Source organism: Anser brachyrhynchus (genome assembly GCF_964034855.1).
Source record: "Anser brachyrhynchus genome assembly, chromosome: 9".
Classification (NCBI taxonomy): domain Eukaryota; kingdom Metazoa; phylum Chordata; class Aves; order Anseriformes; family Anatidae; genus Anser; species Anser brachyrhynchus.
Window position 1 is genome coordinate 11,992,579 of NC_137703.1, and position 12,416 is coordinate 12,004,994.

Here is a 12,416-nt window from a genome sequence, read left to right on the forward strand (position 1 = left end):
ATTTGAGTAATGGATATTATTTGATGGATTTATATGCACATAGTGCTGGGTGCGCTCAAATTAAATAATGAAAAGCCAAATGAGTATCTCTTAATTTTAGTTAATCTTGAATGGCTTTGACAGTATTTGCGGACTTTTAGAAAGTGTCCTATAGTGCTTAAGGTCCTGAGAAGCTTATACGCTTCCCAATTTGCAGTCATCTTCCACGCTTATCCTCTGGATAGTAGCATTGCAAGGAACTTATTATCACCCTATGCAGACATTAGGATTTTGAAAGGATGTTCTTTATTGGACATGCTTAATTTTAAAGTGGAAAATCACATTACCATTGCATCACGTTTTCTTCTATAAATGGACTTCCATAAATTCGCAGCCATGCTTCAGATTTATCTGAAAATGTTAACTTTATACATAGGTAGCATGCTTCTTATGTATAAGAATATCCTTACAGATGAAGTATATAAGCAATGTGCTTGAATAATATAAGAGGTGTTTGTGTGCCATGTGTTGTGTGCACAAGTGCTCACCCATCTGTCATCACCCGTGTTCTGTTAACTGCTCAGCCTGGTTGTCTCCTGTGGACGTAACTGCTGTTTTAAGAGGGACAGAAGATCCCTGCTTCAGAGAGAGATCTGTTAGCTAAACCCTAGATAACAACTTGTGATAGCCTAGGACTTGAAGGGGCTTGTGAGTCATCTTGTCCCATATCCTGGTTTTGTTAGGCAGTCAGTTCATAAAAATTTTAATGACAACCCTCCCATATATTCTTTTATGACACCGGTACTACTTCTTATTTCTTGACAGTTTGAAATGTTATTCTAACTTCCTATCTAAACTTATTAGTGGAGATTAGTCTCTTCTGCTTTTTTTTGACTTTAGCTTATGTGGTTCTTTTTCAGCCTGGGTGTTTGCCGTCTCGATGTGCTTATAAGCAACGATCTATGCTGATTTTGTTTGGTTTTGTAATCATCTTTCTGTTTTCCTGATCATCTGAGGAACAACACGCCTCTAGCAATTAGATCTCATCTTTCTTCAGTGTGGAGCACTCTAGATGGCAGTTTATCATACTTCCAGATGTGGGAATGAGTAATCATCTCCTGAAGTGAAAAGACAAATAGAAAGTGCTGTTTCTATGTAGCATGGGATATGCTTATAGAATTCACTGCTATACTGTGTCATTGAGGGTGAGAGTATCATGGTAATAAAATAAATAGAAGAAAACTTTCTATCATTCTGGAGTTTTCTTCTAGATGCTCTATCACAGGAGGACACTAATTGCACTGCTTTTGTGTTTATCTCAGAAAAAATCCCAGTCCCTTTACATTGTAGGTGTCTTGCTATTTCCTTTGGAGGAGCTGGAACTGTAACATAAAAATAAGGCCCTAAAGAGACACCGATCTCATGTCTGCCTCTTGACATCCTGATAGGTTCTCTCGAAAACTACGAGTGGGAACCTGTTGCTATTGCCAGTCTGATAGCTGTATAAAAAGTAAATACGTTCTGCTCCTGGGTCTGATGTTATACAGGGGTAGCAGTGTTTGTTCTGAGGTTTCAGACAAGCTCCTGGGATTGTCTGTTGTCTTTCTTTTTAGCAGAGTCTTTAACGGGATTCATGGGAGCTTTGTGTCACCAATTTACTTTGTATGCCCAGGTCATTCTTTGCATCTTTGTGTTCAGTTGCTCATCTCTCCATCAGGAATGGTGTGTCTGCTTAGATTTTATATTAGTGTAGTCACAAATGCAGTCATATAGCCCGTGGTCAAATGAATCCCTCTGTTCTTGGCTGTGACCGCTGGGCTCTACAAAAGTGATGTTATTTTTGAACAGAAAACTTCTTTCGTGAGTTTTAGGGACTAATTGGGTGGGAGTTTTAACACAAACCTTGATGTGGTTTTGGAACTGAAGCCTCCTCTTTACGTGGCATCAGCAGCACGCTACTACTGTGTTTGTTTTCCTCCATCCAGAGGTTACCACTGAGCCGAGTTGCCATGCTGCAGCTAAGTAACCTTTTCATCACAGAACTCTGCTTCTGCGGTGCAAACAAATGCACTGAGGTAGCCCTGTGGTTAAATGACAGATCATAGAAACAGTTTCTCTCGACTGTGTTATGAGGGTTGAGCATCAATCACGGTTTGGGTGAAATTGCTGAGTGTATGAGAGAAACAATGGTGTGCTGAGAAGCCATGTTTTTTTCCATGGTGTTTTCTGTCGAAGTCAAACTATTTTGCAGGGAGACCTGCCAGAAGAGCTTAGCTCGTGGGTTTCATCCAAACTGGGATGAATTTTCATGGGACCAGATGCAGAGCTGGATGGGGCTCCATGTCTCATCAGCCACTGATGCATGCATCTGCCTGCTTCATAACCTGGTCTGTGGGCTCTCAGATGTGCACCGTATTGCCGGTACCTATGGACTGGACTTCACCTATTTAGTGCTGCTTTTCCTCTTGGCTGGTGCTCAGGAGCTGGCAGTCTGGCTCCCCTCCATCTCTCCTTGGGTGTAGTGCTGGGCACTTTTCATTCTTGGCTGGCAGCTGGGAGGCTTGGCAGAGATCTCTGATCTGAGTAAATATATGTGAGGGCATCTCTTCATTGCAGAGCTGTATAGCGCTGCCTTCCCTAATCAATAATGAATGAAAGATCCCAGGATGCGTGGAAATGTGTTGGGGGTCAGAAGGTGAAGGATGTTGTTGTCACGAGCTGAGAAAGATGTCAGGGTTTTTGTGCACGCCATTCAAAGGCTGAGTTAAAACAGTAAGTCACTAGGGAGACATTCTAGTAAAACAGCTCTGTCCGTATACACAAACTCTCCAGCTCCTAGTCCGTGCAGGTAGTGTTCGATGAACTGGTGATGAAAAGAAATTAGTTGGCTGGTAATTCATCTAAAAGATTGGCAGAGGATTTTACAGGCTTACACCAGAGCTGGCTGGAGACAATAATCTCTTTTCTCAAAGAATGCTGAGGTCCTGACGCCCAGCTCGTTGGAATGAAACCTGAATGCTTTTTAATTCTCTGTGAAAGATTTTTTTTTCCTCTTTGGTTTTTGTTTTTAGGAAGGAACAAAATGTTTCATTGTGATTTTGTCAATGATTTTGATATAATGGATTAAAAGAGTAAATGTCTTCCAAATCCCAAAGCTTTTTAAAAGAAGAATTCCATTCCAAACACATCAGAGCTGTTTTCTCCTCTGAATTTTTGCTGAAATTTCATTTTAAGGAAAAGTTTACACATTTCAATGGCAGTGTGGGCTCTGTTGCAGCAATGATGTGCAGCAGATATTGACTGCTAGCAGGATTTTTTGTACAGTTATACTCTGTGCTATCCTGGAGGTGAAAGAGGTGGTGGGGGAGGCTTGCATCCACTTGGCAGCCTTTTACTATGCCAAAGCAATGTAAAAAGACCTCAGAGTGAATAAGAAACAAGAGAAATGTTTGGTTTTTAACTGCCCGTGGATGAGAGAGCAGGATTCATCGATGCCTCACTGTGATTTTACACTTGTGCAATTGCATTGCAAAATGTAATAGTACAACAGGGATAGAAATGAGATTAGTAAGCTGCTGCGGGGTAGGCTTCAGAGAAGAGACTTCTCTTGGCTCAGGGTTCCTGTGTCATACTCTCCTGATGTGGCATATTGCCCTCCAAATCCCTTGCTTCTTCCCTCTTCCAGGGGATATACTCTCTGAGGAGACTCTACCTTGCAGTAAGAACTTTCGTGTAGGGCTTGTGTGGAAAACACAGCTGTTTCTCTGAAACATGGCTTTGGGAAAATGAATCCTTGTACATTTTACAGTTTCCATGGAGTCTCCCTGCCCTTGGTCCTGGAGACTCGTTTGTGTTTGTGACATTCTGGCCTCCAAGCATTCTGATATGGGCCACAGAAACTCCTGATGCCCACCACTGGATTTTGGCTTCTGTCCTCGTGCTGTGCTATGCATCTCCAAAGCTTGTGGTCTCTTTCTCAGTATTCTGCTGAAGTGCTGCAGACGCTCCGCAGGCATTCACTTTGTGTCTGTGCCTTTCTGTTTCTGTGGATGCAAGGTGGAACTGAGCCATGCAATTTGGATAAGAACCCAAGTTCATGAGGTTTTTGAAGTTTTGGCTGTTGTTCTGTAATTTGTCAAACATCAAGGGAGTTACTTTTCAGTAACAGAGCTTAGACCTAGGTGAAACCCCCAGCACCCAGAACCTACAAGGAGGTGTCTGGCGAGCACACCTGATGCGTCAGGCACAAAGAAGCTGGAGCCCCCCAGAACAAAATCTTTCACTGGGGAGCTGAAAGGCTCTACAGTACTAATTCTGGGCCAGCTACTGCCTGCGGGATAGCCTTCAGCAAGTCGCTTTATCTCTTTGTTTATCAATTTATGCCAAAATGTGTGGTGAAGAAAATGCTGGGTTAGATGTTCTGACCGATGAATAGCCCTCTGCAAGCGCAGGTATTTTTATTTTCAGGAGTAACAGTGATCATAGACTTTATTCCTTCAAAGAAGTGGTTTGCTGCCGTGAGTGAGGAGGGATAAGGCGTTGCTGAAAATGTTTTGGTTTTCAGGCATCCCCTGCGTGGTGGTGTGTTTTATAGAGCTGTGCAATGTGTGGACGCTAGAGGGCTTGCTAGCATCCCTCCATCTGCTCCCACACAAGCAGATCGAGGTTGTGGAGTGGAATAAATCAGGGAGCCTTCACTCAAGTTCTTGCAATTGGATTTAGGTTTTATTTTTGGGACAGCCTGGGAGCAGTGGGCAGTTCTGTCACTTTTTCACCGAGCACAATTATTCACCAGATTATTTCCATCAATAAGTCCAGATCCATCGTGTGTCCTCTGCTCCCCCAAACAAAGTTATATTCTTTGACCAGCATTTTCCAAATCCAGAAGAACTGGTTGATTTCATCTAATGGCATAAATAATTTGATCTGTGTATTTGCTTCAGTGGAGCAAAGTTGCTGTTGGCCTGCTTTTTAAATCAAAAGGAAAAAAAAAACCAAACTTTTGTTTTCTTATTTGTTTGTTTTTGCAACCCTAAGACCTTATAAGCAGACATTCTTAAGTAATTGTGTAAATACAGTCCCTGAAATTTGTGCCTTAAGACAACTCTTTCATATAGTGAAATATCTCTAGTACAGAAGGAAAGGAAAAAAAAGTGTGGAGGTAGCAGACGGATGTGTACTCAGATTCTGCAGACTTGGTTTCTGTAATTAGGTTATGAAGTGCATATTTTAAGTGATTAAAGATTTCGGAAGTTCTTTTCAGTCATATTTGAAAAAAAATCTTCATGAAAGTCTGTTTTTGCATTTCAGTGGGCTGTCGTTGTAAGCTACTAGCTATTACTTTAAAGACTTACTCCAACAGTTTATTCTTCAATGGCATTTATAAATGAAGAAACAGTGATAGATATTTGCAGTTCTATGTCAGGATCCCAGCTTCCACTTAGGCATTGTCTTCTTAGAGTCTACAACTAGTGATTGGTCTTTCTTTGTAAGTCTGATGTTAATGTTGCCCAAGTACAGCAGTTGTATTAATATAGTCATAGTCAAGCAGCATGGAGATAGCAAGCCATCGCTTCCTGAAAGAAGTTCATGACACCTGAAGATGTTCAGGTACTCTTGAGATCCCAGCATCTGTGCTTCCACATCATTGCCCAGCTCTGCATACTGGATGAATTCCATTTTTATCTGGGGTGGAATAAAGTTGTTGTGTTTATCACCCAAAAGCAACCAGACACTGTACTGCCAGATAGGAAAGCAAAACTTCTGTGGTTAAAATGTGCATGTGTGTAAGCTGAATGTAGGTTTTTGAGTGTGGCAGTTTGGCTGTGATAGTAAGGTTTAACATCCTTTTTGGTTGGTTTTTTGTTTGTTTGTTTTTGTTGTTTTGTTTGTTTTTGGTTTTCCCCTGAAGGGTTTAGAGGCCATGTCATGGTTTCAATGTGGTTACACAAAGTGACTGATTGGCAAGACTACTTAATACTTAGTGAAAGTGAAACAAAAAGATCAAGGAACTCTGGCAAAATCAATGGTGTCTCTCTAGCTACTTGTGTTTTATAGAAGACTGATTTTTAATTAGTCCAGATTTTTAAAACTCAGCCTTTTTCAGAACAACGTAGTTCTGTTTGGTTTTCGTTCAGGTGTGTCAGTGACAGAGGAGAGCATGTAAAAATAAATACATTTTCCCCACTTATTGGACAGAACTGAAAATTTCAGTGAATAGGTTTGATAACTAAAATGTAGAAGTGTTCTAAAATTATGTAGGAGGTTTTTTTTTTTTCCATAGTTGGTTGTTTTCTCTTTTAGTGCATCAAAATGAAGAAAAAGAGCCTCCTGGCAAAGGGAGAATACTCAACCAAGAGCAGGGCTCCAGACCCCCAGTTAAAGCACCTGTCTGGGAGGGAAGGGCCAGCCTCTCAATTCAGCACTAGCAGCTGTTTGTGGGTTCTGGCCAGCAAATATTTACTGTAAAATCTGAAACAGTGCTGGAAGCAGGACATGAGTTGTCTTCATCTGGGAGGTATATCCTGACCGCTGGGCTAGAAAGTTATTCTTGCTTGCTTTTGGCTGTAAAGAATCTTGAATCTTTTTCTCCACATCCTCTGGGATGTGTCAAGTTTATTCTGAGATTGCCTGAGAGGGTGCCAGTTCCTGGATCTGAATGGGGGAGGAGTGCTGGGCTGTGGGGAGGAGAGTGTTTCAGGGTGCGCACAGGCAGCTGGGGAGCTTCCAGAGACTATCTAAAGGAGGGGAGGGAAATAAATAATAAATAATAAAAAAAAAGTTGCTTGTGAAATTGAGGGTGATAGCACTTCCTCTGCCTTACAGCATCAAGTGCATCTCTAACCAAACACAAGTTGCTAACTGGAACACTGCAAACACAGACTTTGTTTTGGTGCAGGAAGGCTGATTGCACCAGCAGTTAACTACAATCATTTAAGCACTTAGTTTTCAGTGATATTCAGGTCATCTGAGTCTAAGTCCTTAAGTTAGGCTGGTTTTCCTACAAAGAATCTCTGTAGTGCTTGGAGGTGTGAGGCCCCTAGGATGGGCAGGCTCCTGATTAAAGTGCTGTGGATCCCTTTCTGGAAGTCTCCAGCACTCTCCATTGATACAGGGAATGTGGCTTAGTGCAGGCAGCATGACGATTGCCCTGTGCCATCCCAAATCAGAGCAGTACCTGATCTCAGTCTGATATCAATGAACAGAAAACACAGGAGCTTTTTCTGTGTGGCACACTTATGACTGGCCCACCACTGGGCCTATCATAACTTACCGTTTTCACTGATACTTAAAAAGTGTTTTTCTTTTCCTCCCTATAATTGCATCTCCTGAGGTTCAGAGTGGAGCAGTGAGTGCAGATGACCGCTGTGCAGCCCACTGGAAATTCGGTTGTTTGCAAGGTATCCCCTAGTCGTGCTGCTGTTGCTCACGTACGAGGCTGAGCACAGCGTTCAGTGCAGCACACTCGCCTCGTGGCAGTGTTCCCAGCCACTGTGTCTCTCCCTCAAGCTGGTGGCCCTAGTTCTGCTTTACCTACTGGCTGGGCTGCTACTTAACATTATGTTTGACTGGTTTAGAAACAACTATATCACTGAGTCCCCCCTTCAGTGTTTAACAAGAAACCTCTGACTGCAGCACTGAGGAATAAGAGATGAAATGGCTTTGGAAGTCAGCACGCTGCCATCAGGCAGCCTTACAGCAACGGGTTAAGCAGGTACATCCCTGTAGCCCGTCACTCACCAGGCTTTTTTGAGTTGACCTGCTAGGATTTTTCCCTCTGCTCCCACCCCTTCCTCTTTTCTTTCTTTCTCTCTATTCTTTTTCTCGAGTCTCTTGATTTCATGCTGGCTTTTTAAATTGAGGATAAAGGTAATTCACTTCACAATGCCACAGCTGGAATGAAATTCGGCCGCTCGCCTGTGTGGCAGGGAGGGGTGTGTGCTGGCTGGGGGTGGCTCATTGCATCTCCTAAGGCCACTACGGGCTGTCGCTGATTTATTGATAGTGCCTCTAGCGACAAAGCAAGAAGTTAACTAATTATGAACATATGGTTCAGCTCATGCTTGACTCAGCAGACACCTTGTTAGCCTGGAGTTGGCTAGGTGTTCAGAAGCAGAAGAGGAAAGTTTTGGGTGGAAGTTGTGGTCCAAAGTCCCACTGACAAGCCAGAGGGAGACCTGATTGATCCTAATCTATCCTTTTTGTTAGCAGGCAGCATGCTGCTCTCAGGAACAGCTTGGTAATAACAGATTTGTGGCCTCTAAGTCCTTGTGGTTATAGTCAGCACGCGACACTCAGTCGGCTCCTTGCATGCTCTGTACTTAATTGGTCTCAACGGTGGGGTCTGAAATGAGACGGTAGTTCAAGGTGCAACACATGCTGTACCTGCGATTGCAGCCGGCGAGCTGCCGCACAGATGTCAGCTTTTTGCCCGTGGGCTTACCACTGGGGAACCGGAGGGTCCCCACAGAAAGGGACAAGGGATGTCTGAGAGGACCCTGCAGATTTTCGGTGCTTAGTACGGGCTTAATTAGAGGAAAATTTAGAGCGTGCGTGGCTGGTAGAGGAAGAAGGAGGGAGGCACACAGAACTTGTTAGGAAGTTTATCAAGGTGAATTGCAATTTTCTCTGCATTGAGCGGTCAGCATGCGTAGTCTGGACACAGGAGTGTTTAATGGGAATTGATACCAGTGAAAGGGGGAGGAGGGTGTCTCTTTCTGTCCATCTGTTGGTCTTTCACAAGTGAATCGGGCTATGCCACAGAACTCAAAATGGTGTAGTTAGAGGCTATTTTTTTTTCCCATGGGTGTGCATGGTCTCCAGGAAGAGTGGGCTTGTTGCTGTCTGGATCATAGTGAATTTAAAACAATTTTAAGGTTCTCGTAGTTTGCTTGACTGGAAGTGTTGAGGATAGAAAGACAGCAATTTTAATATTAGGCAGCAGAAAGAACAACAGGGATGTATGATTTCAGACAACCAACAAACAACTTGTCTGTGACTACCCAGGCAAAGCAGAAGCGGGCAGTGAAGGCTACCTGTATCCTGGGCATGCCTGCTCACCTCTGCTAGGCACTGGTGAAGCTGTATCTGAAGTACTTCATTTAGTTTTGGTCTTCGCAGTACAAGAAAGGTGCTAAAAAGCTGGAGAATACAGCAGGAGGGCCGCTGAGTTGGTCAGGAGGCTGGAGCACGTGATGTGTGAGGAGAGCGTGAGGGAGCTGGGCTTGCTTAGCTTGGAGAATGGGCTGAGGGAGTCTGACTGTGGTCTTCCACTGCCATGGGGGAGTGCAGAGAAGGCTCTTCTCAGACACGCACAGTGAAAGGTCAAGTGGCCAAAAACTGAGACAAGTTACATTAGAACTAGATATGAGGGGGTAAAAAGCCATGATAAGGGTAACTAAACACCGGAGCAGGGGCTAGAGAGGCTGTGAAATCGTTGTTCTTGGAGGTTTTCGTAACTTGATTGGAGCAGGTCCTGAGAAGCATGATCTAAGTTTGGAATTGAGCCTTAGTTTTTCTATGATTTTGTGGGTTCCTGCTTAGGTAAGAGCAGGATTTCACTCACACCAGGCAGTAGCTGGAGCCTGCCCAGGGTGTGGGACAGTGACACAGGACACGGCTCATGTGCTGCTGGGCACTGCCCTGCTGACTGTCTCGTGGCTGCCACGCTGGTGTCATACCACGATGCACGTGGCAATTATCATTGTCTTAAAATGTAATGAGGTAGAACAGTTAATTAGTGGATAGAGTCTGTATGCATGTTCGGAATATAGTTCTCCCAGGTACAGCCATAGCTTTTCTTAGTGGAGGCTGTGCTTAGATGGTTAGAGCAGAAACAGATGTTGGGCCAAAGAGGTGCCTGTCCCTCAGCTATTTCTTATCACTGCCTGTGAGAGGATGCTGCAGGCGAGTTGGAGACCAACATGTGGGAAACCCACGTGTAAACTCAAGTGGCTGCTGAAGGTGGTTTGAGCTCACCTGGCTGACTGCGCTGCTGTAGGTTGGAAGCACTCGTGTAATTTGTACTACAGGTTCAGTATGCTGAGATATTAATCCCTTGTTAAGTCATCTAGAGGAAGCAGAGAAATAAATTCTTAAGCTATTAAGGCTGCTCTTGCAGTGTTTTTCTGACTAAAGCTTTTGCTTTGTATTTGCTTGTAGGGATCTTCTCTGATGGAAAGCTTTGCCTGCTATTGTAACCAAATAACAATAGTTCCTTATCGAGATCACTATGTCAGCATCTCTGCTGTGAGCTGTCTCAGTTCTTTGTCTGATATTAAACGTTCAGGCTTAAATCCTCAATAAATTCTCATTTATGTTGCTCTATTAGTGTGAGGAAGAGATCTGCATGGAATAGCACTTAAGCCCAGCATAACGCCTTATTAGCATGTCTGCGTGGTGCAAAGCTGCTTTGGAGGAAAGGAGAAGCAGGATTTGATGCTTGTCATTTTCTCTCAGAACCCATTTCCCTTCGATTCCTTACCCCATGAAGCGGAGTGGGGCAGTGAGACCTTCTCAAGGTGGTGTCAGCATTCCTCACTTCTGAAAAACAGCCACTGCTTTGGTTTGTGACAAGTGCGTGTTATTTCAAAAGAGGAGGTGGTGTTCATGAACACTGAAGTAACTGAGCTCAGGTTTGAAAGTATCTGGATCAGTGAGGAGTTTTGTACCTAACTCAGAGAGGGAGCTGGGAGTGAAGGTTAGGATTTAAATCACGATCCAAAAATCCTGTATGATATTCAGGAGGATCTGACTAGGAAGTTTCTGACTGTGTTTCCCTGTCTGCTAATTGTCTTTGGCTTCCCAGCAGAAATCCAGCTCTTAGCAGTTGCCGTGCCGCGATGCTCCTGTGTTGATACCAATTGCTGCTCCCTTTCCCGCCAAACGCAGATGCAGCAATTAGGATGACTTGCATCCTGCTGCAAGCAATATGTCCGATCTTCAACGTACAAAGGTATTGTTTGAAGGGCTCTAAAGATTTTGAACAAACTGGCCTGGCAGGGGGACTTTGAGCTTCCCCTCCCTTATGGGCGCAACAGCCTGTGTTTGTAAACAGAGCCTTACAGGACTAGTGGGAGCCACTAGAGGACTGTCAGCTAGTTAATTGGATGTCAGCTCCCCGCCGGGGAAAAAGGCTAATGAGTCATCCTGCATAAAGAGAAGGGCCCTGAGAGAAAGGCGAGGAATTGTACAGCAATAATCACATCCACAGAGGAGCCCAGAGCTCGCCTGTCGGGATAAAGGCAGAGCAGCATTTGGGGACAGAGGGCTTCCATGGTTGGATTTAGTTAAACAGAGATTAAGCAGGTTATGAATCTATAATGATGAGGTATGGCTGGTGTGTGTTGCCCATGCGTACATGCACATGTGTGATGGCTATCTATACAATATAAACAACATTTTTAGTCTTAATATTTTGGTTGCCTTTGTTTTATGAAAAATACATGCTCATCTTTACAAAGTAAAGAAATCAAAATGGCTCACTAATGGGGAGTTTGAAGGAAATGGCAAAAAGAATCAGGAAAGGAATACTGCAGCCATTACTTCAAGCTAGGAAGTTACATTTTTCTTGTGAAAAGTTAAAACCAGTTTTTGCTAAAAACTGTCTTCTAAAATGATGAGGCTTTCATTGAGAACCTGATGTTTTCCAAAAAAAAATTGATTTTTTTTTAGGTTAGCATTTTGTGCATAAATCCATCGTACTTCAAAGAACATTTTGATTGAAAATATATATCAGTGTAGTTACATCTTTTTCAGTAGATGAATGAGAGAAACATTAGATATTGGCTTCAAGTTGTATAATAAAGGCATGTGTTACCGTTTAAACCATTTTGCCAAAGGAAAAGCTAATAATAGAGAAGTAGGCAGGCAGGCACACAAAAAAGGTAAATAAAGCTTGAAAGAATCTTAGAAAAGATGTCTGTATGAGATCCTGGGAAGTTGTTAGGCCTGGCTGCATGCCCTAAAATGGACTTTCTATGCCTAAACTCTGCCTGACAGGTGTTTGCCTAGCCAGTTCTTAAAATACAGAACTGGTATTTACTGGTATGTACCTCACCATACCTCTGTGGAAATTGTCTTGATGTTTAGCTTAAACCATCCCTGTAGCCATTTAAGTCCATTGCTTCACGTCCTGTGCTCCCTGGACAACAAGTTATCCCATTTCCTCTTTCAGCAACCTTTTCTATATTTGCTGTCTTAAAACTTATTCAGAACAAGCAACATGTTATTTTCTTCCTCTTTCCTGGTATCCAGACCACTGATCTTTCTGGTATCTCCCCACAGGGCCTTCTCTATTACTATTTGTGACTTTCCTGAACAACCAGGAGGGGGAGAAAGAAAAAGTTAAAAAAAAGGTGAAGATGCTGCAAAGACAATTTGTTAGTTGGGAGAACTTTGTAGGCAGGAGCTACCTGCTAATTGGAATGTGTCAGGGA

The 12,416-nt window shown here is 43.3% G+C and overlaps 1 long non-coding RNA gene across 3 annotated transcripts in view; it reads left to right on the plus strand.

Moving 5' to 3' along the window:
* The window catches only part of LOC308199461, a 54,708-nt gene that overhangs the window by 1,514 nt on the left and 40,778 nt on the right, over positions 1-12,416 (plus strand). The window lies entirely within an intron of this gene.